The 14,537-nt window shown below is 39.0% G+C and overlaps 1 long non-coding RNA gene across 2 annotated transcripts in view; it reads left to right on the forward strand.

The window, feature by feature from the left end:
- Nucleotides 1-10,134, forward strand: part of LOC132034444 (uncharacterized) — a 48,426-nt gene extending 38,292 nt beyond the window's left edge. Inside the window, exons 3-4 of one of the 2 annotated variants that reach the window (XR_009409100.1) lie at nucleotides 6,730-6,780; nucleotides 9,872-10,134. This is a non-coding gene — a long non-coding RNA (uncharacterized LOC132034444). Of the gene's footprint in view, nucleotides 1-6,729; nucleotides 6,781-7,418; nucleotides 9,736-9,871 lie in introns of those variants that run through there. The other variant, XR_009409101.1, reaches the window with a different exon arrangement.
- Nucleotides 10,135-14,537: the final 4,403 nt, after the last annotated feature.

Consider the following 14,537-nt stretch of genomic DNA (forward strand, 5'->3'; position numbering starts at 1 on the left):
TTTGGGTAAAAACGTTTGTTCGGGAAACTAGCCTCGATGAACTTCAATTTAGAAAAAAGAAACATACCAAAACTCCTCATATTCTAGGAGATATTCCCTTACCAATGTGGACCAAAATTTTTATCCGAAAATTTTGCCAAGTTTTACCAAAGCTCCCACAAACTCAATTCCTTTATTTGTTTGTTCTTAAATCCTTATGGAACCTTCTTAACACTTATTTAATACTTCATTAACAGTCCAAGGGACATTATAACTCTTCTCCAAAACTTCATTAAGTCATCATTGATTCGATACTCGTAAATCTTGCCGAGCACATGTACGTATACCTTACTTTCCTTAACAACTTTCGTGTCCTACTTCAAATGTCTTTGAAATCTTGTCTAGAATCATCAAATGCTATCCCTTACTTATCGAAACACCATATACTTCGTGCTCTTCCTTCGCCTATTCACTGTACATCAACGAAATTTTTTTCGAGGTGTAACACCAGGATATCGTCAATAAACACAATGACAAACAAGTCTAAGAAAGGCCTGAACACATTGTTAATTCAAATTCATGAACACCGCCGGTGCATTAGTTAATCTGAAGGACATTACTCGAAATTCGAAATGATCATATCTAGTTCTGAAGGTCGTCTTCGGAATATCGCTCTTCCTAGCTCTCACCTGGTGGTCCCCGATCTCAAGTCTATTTTTGAGAACCATTTGGCACCCTGCAACTGATCAAATTAATTATCAATTCTTGGGAGCGGATATTTATTCTTGATCGTCACCTTATTCAGCTGTCTGTAATCAATATACATTCACAAGGAGCCATCTTTCTTTCTTACAAATAACACGGGTGCTCCCCGCGGCGACGAACTAGGCCTAATAAAGCCTTTCTCAGCAAATCCTTCAATTGCTCCTTCAACTCTTTCAACTCTGCAGGAGCCATTCTATAAGGAGGAATAAATATTGGCTTATTATCCGGTAGCACATCAATGGCAAAATCAATCTCTCGCTCTGGTGGAAGGCCTGGAAACTCATCTGGGAATACGTCCGGAAACTCATTCACTACTGGGATAGATTGAAGAGTTGGAGGCTTTGCTTCTATATCTTGAACCTGGATTAAATGATAAATACAACCTTTAGCAATTATTTTTCTTGCCTTGAGATAGGGAATAAACCTACCTCTCGGAGATGCTGTATTACCCTTTCACTCTAAGACTGGTTCTCCCGTAAACTGGAAACGAACTATTTTCATTCTACAATCAACATTTACATAACAAGGAGCCAACCAATCCATACCCATAATAATATCAAAATTCACCGTATTCAATTCAATCAAATCTGCCATGGTGCGACGGTCACAGACTAGAACCACACAATTTCTATATACCCGACTAGCTATCACTGGGTCACCAATTGGTGTAGATCCTTCGAAAGGTTTAAGTCACTCATGTTTCACCCCAAGTCGACCAGCAACATAAGGAGTAACATATCACAATGTAAAGCTTGGATGAATCAATGCATATACGTCATGAGAAGATATCGATAATATACCTGTGACAACATTGGGGGAAGACTCAAAATCCTGTCGCCCAGCCAGTGCATAAATACGATATTGAGGACCACTCGAACTGGGTACTCCTCCTCTACCTCTTCTATGACCTGATGGTGTCTGTGAGCTTTGCCCCGGAGGGCGTATAGATGATGATAAACCAGCTACTGATCCTATGGGCTGAACCGTACCTCTACCACCTCGGAATGGACACTCACGCATAGTATGGCCTGACTGGCCGCAAGCATAAAAAACATCCAGACCTAATCCACATTGTCCCCAATGTAGCTTACCGCACTGAGTACATCGTGGTAAGGGTGGTATCATCTGGCCTGAATCACCCCTCAACTGAGAACCCAAATCTCTGGTCCTGAGTGAATAGTTCTATCAAATCTCTGGCCAGCAAGTTATGGAGGTGCACTAGTTGCTGAATGGCCTGAGTGCCTAGAATACTGCTGCCTATGACACTCTTTGAACTCACTAATAGAACCTGAGGATCTAGCCCTCTTACTATAATCCCTATCATGCTCACCCTCACCTCTCCACGCTCTTTCAGATTCTGGGCATGGGACTGAATGCGAGAAATATCCATACCTTCCTGAAGTGAGGCTGTTAGACACTCATCCATCAAATGTGGCCCAAAACCATTAACAAACTAGTAAACGCGATCTCCCATATCAGCTACCATGGCCGGAGCATACCTGGCCAGAGAATTAAAACAAAGGTTATACTCTAGGGCACTCATATTCCCCTGTCTAAGATTCAAGAACCTATCAACTCTAGCTCGTCGAACCTCTGGCGGCAAATAGTGTCAGAGGAACGCATCTACAAACTCTTGCTATACCAAAGGAAAGTGCGTTAACTCCTCTAGATGACATCCAAACAGCATACCAATGAACCGCAACATCATGTATTCTTTAGAAGGCCAAATCTACCGACTCAACATCTGAAGCATGTATTACCTGCAATGTTCTCAGCATTCCATCTATGAAGCTCTGCAGGACCTCATCCGATTTTGACCTATAAAAGTTCGGAGGGTTCAAACTAATGAAATCACGAGCTCTGGCACTGACAGCTCTACCACCATGACTTGCACCTTGCCGCTGGGCCTGAGCGGCGACTAACTGCGTAAGCAAATGGATGGCCTCTCTTATCTCCTGGCCGGAGGCATCTGGTGGAAGAGCTGGGGGTGTTGGAGCTGGGGCTGAGGCTACTCCGAGCTCCTCTGAAATGGGTGGAGTATGTGAGGACCGAGATGGAACCTCGTTCTGGGACTAGCCCTCATCTACTTCTGTTGGCAGTACCTGCTCAGTCCTCCTACCTGCCACTGTCTTGCCTTTCTGGGCTACTGTAGTTTTTCTTTTCATAGGCATCGCTGAAAATATAATGCACGGTTAAGAAAAGAGAGATTCTTAAATCATGACTCTATCGCACGATCTATCATTTGGAAGAAAGGTCAATAATTCCTAAATGTCTGCAGCCTCCTGTTTATAAATGTGACATGCTTCACACCCATAAACAAGACTCTACTAGGACGAATCAAGCCTGATACCACTTTTGTCATGACTCAACCGGAGGGCCATGACGGGCACCCGAAGCTAACCTACCGAGCACCTCTTAACATACTTCTCATAATCGTATCTAGGTGAGCCACATGGCTATCTCATATTTACTACAAACTGAAGAGACACAAGTTCCATCAAACATATACACGTCTATATAAACATCAGTAACCATGCCCATATGTAGAAGCCGACAAGGCTATGAAAATAAAATACAAAATGTGAACCGATAAGTCTATAGAACATCTAGTTATGTACATCTGTCTATGAGCCTCTACATGGAGTGTGTAATATCATAAAGGCGGGACAGGACCCCGCCGTGCCCAAATATGAACACAAAAGGAATAATACCAACTACTGCAGCTCCGGATTAAATGGAGCACTTATATGAAATCTCTAATGAAGTAGCCTAAGGGTCTGGTCTATCGTCCTGTCTACCTGCGGGCATGAACAAAAGGACATCAGTACGAACAATGTTTTGGGTATATAAGGCACGAATAGCGACATGATGAAAGCATGAAGATATCATAAGATAAAGAGAACAGGTTATACCTCATAATACCTCTTAATACGATTGTCATGCATACATAACCTTTCTCTAAAGGAAACATTTCATACATGTACATACAATGATACCATACCCGGCCATGTAGGCTCGGTGTCACCACACCCGGCCATAACAAGAATCGATATTGTTCATACCCGATCACATCAAGGATCAGTGTTGTTCATACCCAACTGCAGTGGTGTGCACGCAATAGATATCACACACGCCTATATAAGCTCAATGTCACAAAATAGCTATATACATATATGATATACATGAGTATCCAAAGAAAGCATTACAACTCTATCGGGGTTACATAAAGTCGGTAAACCCCCGATTTCTATTATGGAATCACCATCATCATCATCATCATCACTATGAAGAACCCTTATCAATACTATGATAAGAATCTTAAAAGTCATGAGCTTCTAGCTTATTCTAGGAAATAGGACATTATGGATGTCGTAGATAGAATCACAATAAGGAAGTCATGCCTTTAGAAGGAAAGGGTTAGCGTTAACATAACTTTACGTCTTCTTAATTACTTACGTTCTCCTCCAAAGTCCGCAAAATATACATTCAAGAGGATTCATACTAGCGTTAAGTCTTGAAAAAACTCTTAAGTTCAAACTAGTGTATTAACGAGTTAACGAAATTTAAAAGACTTCCCCTATTTTGTCAGCTTCCACTATATTACACAACAACTCCCAAACAACAACAATAACATCCAAAATATCATAATAAAGAAGTTATATTCAATTTAGTCTCAAATTTTTCCAAATTTCCCTTTCAAGTTCATCTCATAGTCATCAACTTCACTTCAACACTTTATGACTTCTCCACTTTAATTCTTTTCCTTTTCAAGGGTTACTAAATCACTTCATCAACTCAATCATGTAATAATAGGAAGAACATACCTTATAATATAAGAACTTCACCTTACTCAACTCTTTCCAAGATCAAGTTCATCACCACCTTGAAGAGAAACAAGAACAATCATCTTCTATGGATTATCTTTGATGTTTTGATGTTGATCTTCTCTCTTGATGATATGGAAAGGTTTGAAATGTTATGGAACCTTCAAGAACTCTTAAGAACCCTCTAGAAGTGTGGGGAAATAAGTGTGGAAAGTTAATGTGAAAAATAGGGTACTTTGGTATTTAAAAAGGGCTGAAAATCGCCCCACTGCTCCGTGTTGCGGTGAGTATGCGGCTCAGCATACTGAGTGTGGTCGCATACTCCCTCCACAACATAGGGGTGGTTTTGGGTAGAAAGTTCAGCCAAAATGGCGAGTTTTCTGCCAATATGCGGCCCAACATACCATTTTCCCCGGTTTCGCGAAAATGCATTCTTGTCGATTCGTTTGACCTCCAATCCTTATGGAACCTTCTTGGAACTTGTATAAAACTTCATAACCATATAAGGGGCTCTATATCTCCCCCTTAAGGAAATCCTAAGCAATGTATAACTCAAATGATACGAAGTCTTCCCAAAACATAACTCAATTTTCCACTCTCTCAACAAACTTACTTCCGCCGCTTCATATGACTCTAGAACCTTAATGTTACATCCCGTGTTTTCATGCATTGGAAAGCATTCGAGTTAAATGAATCGGATAAAATAAGTTTCATCGAGGTTCGAAATTTATTTGAATAAAATACGGTCCAAGCTATAATATCCCGTATTTTTGGACTAGGAAATTGAACCGTCCAACATAAGCAAATTTACCCGAGCCCAGAGGATTTGTTCTTATTCAAGTATGAAAATCAAGAACTCGGTATATACAAGGAATAAAGTCCCGAAATGATTTAAGACTTGGAAGTGGGATGACGGTGATTGAAATAATATTTGGTATATGTATAAAGAGGATATGGACTAGTGTTATATCACATTATCATGGTAATGAGTATATGAAGTGTGTTAGAAGTGATCAATATTGAGTGAATTGTGACCAAGAAATTAATTATGTGAGATAATCGGTTAAATGATGGGATAAAGTGGAAAGCAAGGGATTAATTATGGTATTTATTATCATTATGTGGATAGGTGTCAATTAGGGTGCATGCACGTGTAATCAAGGGAAGGAACTAGCTAATGACTATGCCAAGTATACGATGGTTAGGTGGCAGCCTTTTAAAATTCATTTGCAGGGTCATCTTTTATGGTAGGACCCACTTTCCACTAAGAGAACATGATTTTCATATCAATTAGAGAGAGTATATCTTGTAAGACTAAGGATTTGGGCCAAAGAACAAAATTATACAAGTACAAAAATTGTATTTCCATTTTGGAGAGGTTGTACGTGAGTTTCTACTTTGGGTCAGCAGCAAAAGCATACATGTCCAATCTTATATATTTCTATATTGGGAAGAACATTAACGTAACTTCCATCCTTATAGCAGCAACACAACTTTGTATTGATATAGTAGCAACGTGAGTTGCAATTCTAAGGGAGCATGGTATAATTTTTATCAAGAACAATGCACAGATTTTACACATTGCTTTAATCTCGTTATCCCGTTTTGTCGGGTTGTTGAATCCGGAATTTCTTTAAAGTGGAGTAAGGTGGAAGAAGAGTAGTTCTTGGCTTATAATGTAAGATTTTATCCTTTTTTCATGTATTTGAGCATGTCCAAGTCCTAGCCAACTCATTTGATAGGAGAATAAGAAAGATATACCGTACATCATATTCTCGTTGTCGTTGGGGTGTGGACTGTTTTGGTGGCTGTTTTAATGTTTTGAAATGGCGGGAAAACCATTAAGGATGATGGTGTTGTGATTATTATTGTACTATACGTTCATGACTACACGTTTATGAAGGAAAAGAAGTGTATAGAGTAGCTGGTATATTGTTGTATATTGGGTTGTTTTGAATATATTCTTGATTTGCTTCATGGCTAGAAATTTAGGAGAATAGCTACGATGTGTTATTGATGTTGTTGAACTTATTGTTGGGTTATGACATGTGTAAGAAGTAAGGGAAGTGCTGTAAAATTTCTTAGAGAAACGAGCTTGTCGCTCGATATACGATATATACTTGTAATCCCCGAGTTGACAAGTGTATTGTCATTATTATAGGTGGAAGTGTTGTGGTTTGAGTTGGTACTGAGATCTATTAGACGACAAGAGGTATGTCAAGGTTATCCTTTCTTTCATTTTGGCATGACCCATGGTAGAATTTTGATTCCACTCTTAGAACGTTAGAGAAGTTTACTCTTTGACATTCTTATGATTGAGCTTCCAAGCATATTGTTCCTTAAGTTCCTAAGTCCTGAAGGGGCATGTACGAGGTTTCACATTTCCATACATTTCTTGATTAATTCCAAGTCCCGAAGGGGGCGTGTGATTATGATGACTAGAGAGTCACTCCGAATAGAGTGTATATATATATATACACACACACACACACTTATGTATCATGATTTTATAGGGAATGAGAAAGGGTTATGGTATTATATACGCAAACCACCTGATCAACTGGTATATGATGATTATGATGCCCAAAGGGGCCTATATGATATGATGCCCGACGGGGCGAAGCTCGAAGGAGCGAATGGATAAAGGTGCATATACATAGATATATGTTTTCAAAAGTACATTATGCATATTCATGGTCCTTAGCAACAGTCATAGGTACAGGTTGACTCCTACATTCTTCTTATCCTTTGAGCCTTGATATGTTGCTTCATTTTTGTGTTACACATACTCGGTACATTATCCGTACTGACGTCCCTTTGTCTGGGGGCGCTGTGTTTTATGCCACACAGGTTCAGACAGATAAGTAGAAGACACTCGCCATAGGATGTTCCCGAGCCATCAGCTGGATTGGTGAACTCCATTTATATTCGGAGTATTGCCGAGTCAGAGTACATATGTATATATATGTGTGTCATATGCATTATTGGTACGTCGGGGACCTGTCTCGACCTATGTTATGGTTTCTAGGTTTATGTTAGAGACTTTGCAGATAGTGTTTTGGGTATTGCCTGTCGAGATGTTGACAGTGTCTATAGCAGTCATGTAGATCTGCACATTCATGTGTATTCTTTACGAAGAGTTTTACTGAGTTTACGATAAATTGATAGCAAGTATGAAATGAATGGTTTATGGGCTCACGTAAGGATAATAGAAAAGGAATGAATAGCATGGTGACACTCAGTCAGGCAGGACATCGGGTGTCGGTCGCAGCCCTCTGGTTTGGGTCGTGACACTTAAGGTACATACTTATAATTATTAGATACCCTCCTTAACCTTATAAGGGCTTCATGCCCCCTTTGAGCTTACGTTAGTTTACACATAATGCAAATAGGCAGAAAATTTCAAAGGTGTAACAGATTGGGTCTGTTTAATGCTTAGGAATAGTCTGTGACACCTCTGTGAGGTTAAAGTGATCTAGAAAGTAATCTGATGCCATTTTAACTCATTTTATGTCCTTATATGAACTCAATTAGGTTTTATAGATGAAAGTAATCCCTATCTATGCTTGAATGATCCTTCCTGCTTGTGTTTGCACCTATGTGAACATTCAGTTACAAGTGGATTAAAGCAGTGCCCTTATGATCACCAGGGACTAATAGTAAGGTAAAAGCCACATGACCTGGATGAGTTTTTTTAAAAGATGTTCTGGAGAGAGGGTTAAGGGATAACCTGGCAACTGTCTGGTTCATAACACCTTCAATCCATATAAATAGCACCATGGCAGTTCCATGGCCTATGGGGCAAGCCTACTGTATGAAGCCCTTGTAATCATATAGACTCAAGGGTGTAAAATTGGAACCAAAGATAGCCTACTGAATGATATGCGGAAATTAAATGAAAAGCTTAATTGCATATATGTATTTAAATTGGACATAAAATGGGGAAGGTCTAGAAGGGATTTAAAAATTCTGAACATTAAGTTGTTGTACCTTTGAAAGATCATATAATGCCCATCTTCAAGAACACTGATAAGAAGCATGCATCACTCTTCTCACATCCTTTCCTTTATCCATTCTAAACTTGTATCTTTCATGTGACTCATATTGTTTTTTATCCATGTTTGTTGTCATATGAAATCAATTGTAATCTATAGTGATAAAGCTGCACCATCTGCACATGTTTGGGACTGCTTGCATTTTTTTTGCTTATAGTATGTGTATCCAAATATAGTTAATCTTCCCTGAAAGCTGTATATCTTACATAAGGTCGTTTGGACTTAGAACATTTTTACATTGCTTGTATTTGGCCCTGCTTGCACCATGGTTACTTGCCTTGTCTGCAACTGCTTACTCTTAAGATAGTGCTACATCATGCTGGTGGTCTTTAGGCTCAGAGAGGCCCTGATCCTTCCTGTATCTCCCTTGCATATTTAGATCTATTTGTACTCTGCTTTTGCTGGTGTCACAGTAGTTAGAGCTTAGTTATTTGTCCTGTGTGTTACCTATTCTGTAAGTGATTACTTCAGCTAGGGAATCTGATCCCATTTGCTTAGTCCTATCCATGCTATGTCCATTAAAGTCATAAACAATGCCTTCCTGCATATTATTGCATCCTGTACAAGGTCATCCAAGTTTGAGAAATGCCATGATTTAGCTTATGTGTGTGTTTGCTTTGACTGTGCATAAGTCATGTACCTTGTCCTTTATATTGTGGCCATTGTGTGGGAAACTTTGTATGATCCTTATGAGTATCAGACTTGTTGTTTGCCTTTGTCTATACCATATCTATGTGTTTCAGTTTGCTTCTATTTGTACCATATCTATGTGTCTCAGCTTGTTTTGTCTACACTATGCTTATGTGTTTTAACTGCAAACTACTGTCCTCTGTTTTAAGACATCACATCTTGTCTAGACCATGCTATTGTTGAGTATGAATGCTATTCTATCATTCTTCTTCCCTGCTGCTATGTATGGCTAAGAAATTAAGGCAACCTTGAGGTTGGTTTAGCCTTCCCCCCGATAGCCTACCATGCCCAAGGTTCATGAAACCTTTTTTGATCATGTGCGGCATCGGGGATACGTATGGTGATAACCCCCCATGTTGCCTGAATCTCTGCCATTACGGCCCAATGTTGTATCTTTGTGTCTGTTTCTTTTTCTTTTCTTTTTTTTTGAAAAAACCTGCATATGTATGTGTGTATGTAACTTGCATACATACAATCAATTATGTGATAGGTTCAGTAAAAATAAACTAACCGGGTCCCTCTCTTCCTTCTCCTTACTTCACGGCCACTTGGGCCTAGGTCCATCCACCCTTTGGCCCAATAGGAAAATTCTTTCAAAGATTATCGAGTCCGAGGAAAGAAATGGAATCTAATATTATTAAAGACGCAAAGAAGGCCCATCCATGGACGAAAATGGCTAACTAGGGGCTTGGTACGCCCCTAGTCTTCCCTCTCTTGCATTTTTATTTCTGCTAGCTTTAAAATGTAGTTTTATTGTATATTTGTATTTGTATGAAGTTGTAAAAACTCACATATTATATTGGAATGTTTAATTGTTTGAACTAGCCGTCTTAGGACAACGGTGCTAACGCCGTTTAGCCTACTTTTAGGTCCCTAAAAATGGATTTTTAAACCCGCTTAGCGTAAATGAATTTTTGAGACAAAAAATGGAAAAAATTGTTTCTTTAAGTACATTTTTTTTTTTTTTTGAGAATGGATAAGTGAAAACAAGTAAAACCTTTAAAGCTTTAACATTTTTTTTCCTTTAGAAATATATATATATATAAACAAGATCAGTTTTCCCTTCAAAATACACTAAGTATGGATCTTGTAAAAAATAAAGGAAAAGTTTTGGGTCCAGAACCCGAATAATTAAAAGGAATTGGTGAAATTTTGGGCTATAAACTGTTGACTATGATCAATTGTAAAAGGAAAGAAATGCGTTAGGCCAAGCCCAATCAAGTTTTAAAGAAAAACTATAAAACGGTTTGGGTCGAGCCCAGAAGGAATCAGACCTGTTTAGTTGTATGATTTTATTAGACAAGCCCATTTTGGCTAGATAACAAATACAATTTTGTAAGTGTTTATAAACAAATCCGCATTCGTAATACCAAGTTTTAAGAAAGCTGTTCTAAAAAACGTATTAAACGGATTAACCCGAACTATGTATGAGTCAAGCATGAACAAAACCTATTCCGCACTTAAAAATGAAATGACTCTTCAAATCTTTACAAAATCAGTACTATCCTTATATATAAAAGGAAACTAGTTATATCCGGATATTATAAATCCTAACCTAAATACCCTATATATGAAAGGGGACATACTCAATTTATTTCCAAAAAATGATATGCAAATGACAGACTTTATAATGCGGGAATAAACGCTAAATAAATGGTTCATGCAAATACTCATACATTGGAATTCGAAGGTCAACCGTATAGTACGGATCCTTAACACTATGGTGCCTAACACTTTCTCTAGGGGATCACCACGAATGCTTTTTGACTGCATAAGAATAAATCCTTCGAAACTAGTTTTTCTAATTTCCTAAAAATTAGGTGGCGACTCTTTTCAAAACAAAGTCCGAAAGAGCACCAACAAGTTCGAAGTAGCTTTCCGAGCGCTAACCCCGCCAAAGGAAATGCGAACCGTAACAGTGCCAAAACCGTAGGAAACCATCTAATCACCCCAAGACTTCCCATAACCATTTGTACCTCCTCAAATTATCATCAAGTTCCGATGCAAACCATTATAACTGTCCAAATAGCTGGCCTCGATAAAATATCCTCAAGCCCTCTCGCAAACCTTGATAACGCTTCAAACTCATCATACCTCGATTCTGAACTGAAATCCATCTTACCCTTATAAGTGATTTACTAGAATAGCCATAAGTCCTTATGGTAGTTCCCCATCTCAGTTTAAACAATTCTGATCCAAAAAAAATGCACCACTCCCTAATAACCATTAATGGTCACTCGAACTGACTTCAAACCTTTGTGAAACCGATCTTAGTCCTTTCATATATCTGCTGCGATCAATTCTAGTCCCTTTTCGCATGAATAATCAATCATGTGCCATCACCTTGACTTTAAAAGCTGAATCCTATCCCAGTCATCAACTTAGTACGGAAGAACCATGCTTATGATTGCAGTTTTCATGTTTATCAACTTTCACCCAATACGCAAATCTGATAGAACCCCATGAACTCTAAATACATCCAATTCTCCTCGTACTTCCACTTAACTTGCCCATAGCTCCGAACATCTCGGCGCAAAACCTGCGGCCTTATTTAATACACCCTTAACCATCAAATCCCCACCGCGACTGATATGCCCTCGATACCCTCGAAAGTATCAAATCCCGCAATCTTTGCACCCAACCTCGTGTAACTACTCCCTAGGCTTTAATATCTGAAATACTCACCCCTGCTACCTAGTTAGCAACACTTACAACATAATCCCCTACCATGAATATGGTCTCACCTCAAAATATAACTCTATCTTCCAAATAATAGGGATACCCACGATTCCTTCTTAAAGCGTACTTAGCACTCACACCTCAAACAACCGAGAGTTCCCTTACCTTACCCGACCCCAAAACTAATCTCTTCTCTAAATCTAGCGCATCACATAAACCATTCTTCATGAAGTCTTCCCACTAGAAATTACCGACCAACCCCGATTATCCCAACAAGAATCAATCGTTGACCTACTGCTTCAAATGTTCTTATTGATGACCCCTTACCCAAGGGTCCTTAAACGATGCTTGCCAGCGAAGAACCACCTCTTGCCTTAATTGCCAAACCAGAACACCTCTAACAATTCGTGCGATTATCCCCCTCGTTCGATCAACTCCATAGAGTCATAATGCCAGTAGTAGCGGGAACTAGTCGAGTCTTACGCAGCATATGCAATGGCCACACCCTTTGTCCAAGATTAAATGCAAAACCCGATAAATCCTTGAGTACTAAAACTTCAAACTTGCCCATCACTAGAGTCATTTCTATTAGTCAACCACTGGCTGGCATTAGCCTACGAGATAACCGAACATACAAACTCATCAATGAACCCTTACATCCACTCTACATTATATAACCGTAACATAACTCTCAAATTAACAAGCTCTTGATTCAAATGATCCCCTTTTTGTCACGACCCGGCTAGGGCCATGACAGGTACCCGGGGCTAACCACCGAGACCCACACATTCTATTACTTATCCTGCCTTCATTCGTATTTCTCATCATTCGTAACCATAGAAAATGACTTTCATTTAAAACATATTTACTTTATAAACATTAGCCCTTTAGGCTATCAAAATAATAATATACACATACATGCATATACATGAAGACTATGAGACCATACTACCCACATCACAGTATCTACGAGCCTCTACTGTATAATACTAGATATAGACGGACAGACCCCGTCGTGCCCAATTCACGAATATATACATATATGCACCAAAAGAATAATCAATGGCACCTTCGAAAATCGAGTGCTCTCAAACCAACTACTAGCTCCTATGGATCTACACCCCCCGTCTCCCCGCCTACCCGTGGTAATACGAACACAAATATTCAAAGAAAACGACGTCGCACGAACATGGTATCGAGTATGCGTTTGGAACGTAAATGAACATAATAGAGAATTCATAAGACATAAGCAATAGGCATAACCTTTGAATAGATACATTTTATACACATATCATACGTAGCATATCATATGAATTACCATAGCGTATACATCATCATACCATTCATACATCATCATCATTAACCCGCGTCCGGGTAACCATCATATGTGTACCCCCCACTAGTGGTGTCATGCCCGGCCCTAGGCCGGTGTAAAATACAGCGCCGCCTTAGCGGTGACATGCCCGGCCATTTAGGCACGGTGGAATCGTACGCACTCCGACTCAAGGGTGACACGCCCGGCCATTTAGCAGCGCGAATCATATCATCGTACATATCATACACTTATCATTATCATTCATTTCATAGACATATCATGGCTTTATCATAACTTAACATCATCATACATATATCATCAAAACATACATTAGAACTTGAAAGCAACTATAGGGGCCGTTGTCATGTGGCGTGACGTGGTCGCTGACCCCCGATTACGTTATGGAGTAATCATAAGCGTTGTATCTCACCTTGGAGGGACTACATTTTAAGGTGAGTGTACATGAGGAAAACATCAATGAATCGTAGTCAACATCATTAACTTGTAGGTACATCATATCGTAATCTCTAGAATCCTTAGGCTTGAACTTATCATTACCATTATCGTACTCATAGCGTATTTCTTATCTCATGCGACTATTCATGAACATAGGCTCTTAGTCTTCCGGAATATAGGAAATTTATGAAGAAGGAGGAGAATCATGCATAGACTCCCCGCCTAGAAAGAAGGTTGAGCTCTTTACATACCTTTGTCGTTTAACTACTCTATTGTCATTCGCTCTCCTTTAATGCACTCGTTTATACCTTCAAGGGAATTAGTATCGACATTAGCTAAACAATCATAAGAACGTACTTACTAAAGCTAGAGAAAATTAAGCAAAGATTTCTTTGCTTATACGACTTCCTCCATATTCCATATCAACACCCAAACATTCATAATAACAATTACCATATCGTATACAATAATCATCATTCACTTGTATTTTTCACATTTCATGATTCCACTCCAATTCTCCATAATCATGACCAAAGTCCGTTATCGCGTTCTTTCTTATACAATGCTTATTCCATGTTCTAAATGTCATTTATAACGTATTTATAATCTCTACATATCGATTTTCATGATTCATTTCAACTACTACTCAACATTGACACTATTCACCTTTTTATGACCCATTTTCTATACTCTTACCATCCGAGGGTTTCAACCTATCAATATCAAACAACATGGAAAGATCATGAAAACCCCAATTTTTGATGGGAGGGGAAA

Source organism: Lycium ferocissimum, chromosome 2 (assembly GCF_029784015.1).
Source record: "Lycium ferocissimum isolate CSIRO_LF1 chromosome 2, AGI_CSIRO_Lferr_CH_V1, whole genome shotgun sequence".
Taxonomy (NCBI): Eukaryota; Viridiplantae; Streptophyta; class Magnoliopsida; order Solanales; family Solanaceae; genus Lycium; species Lycium ferocissimum.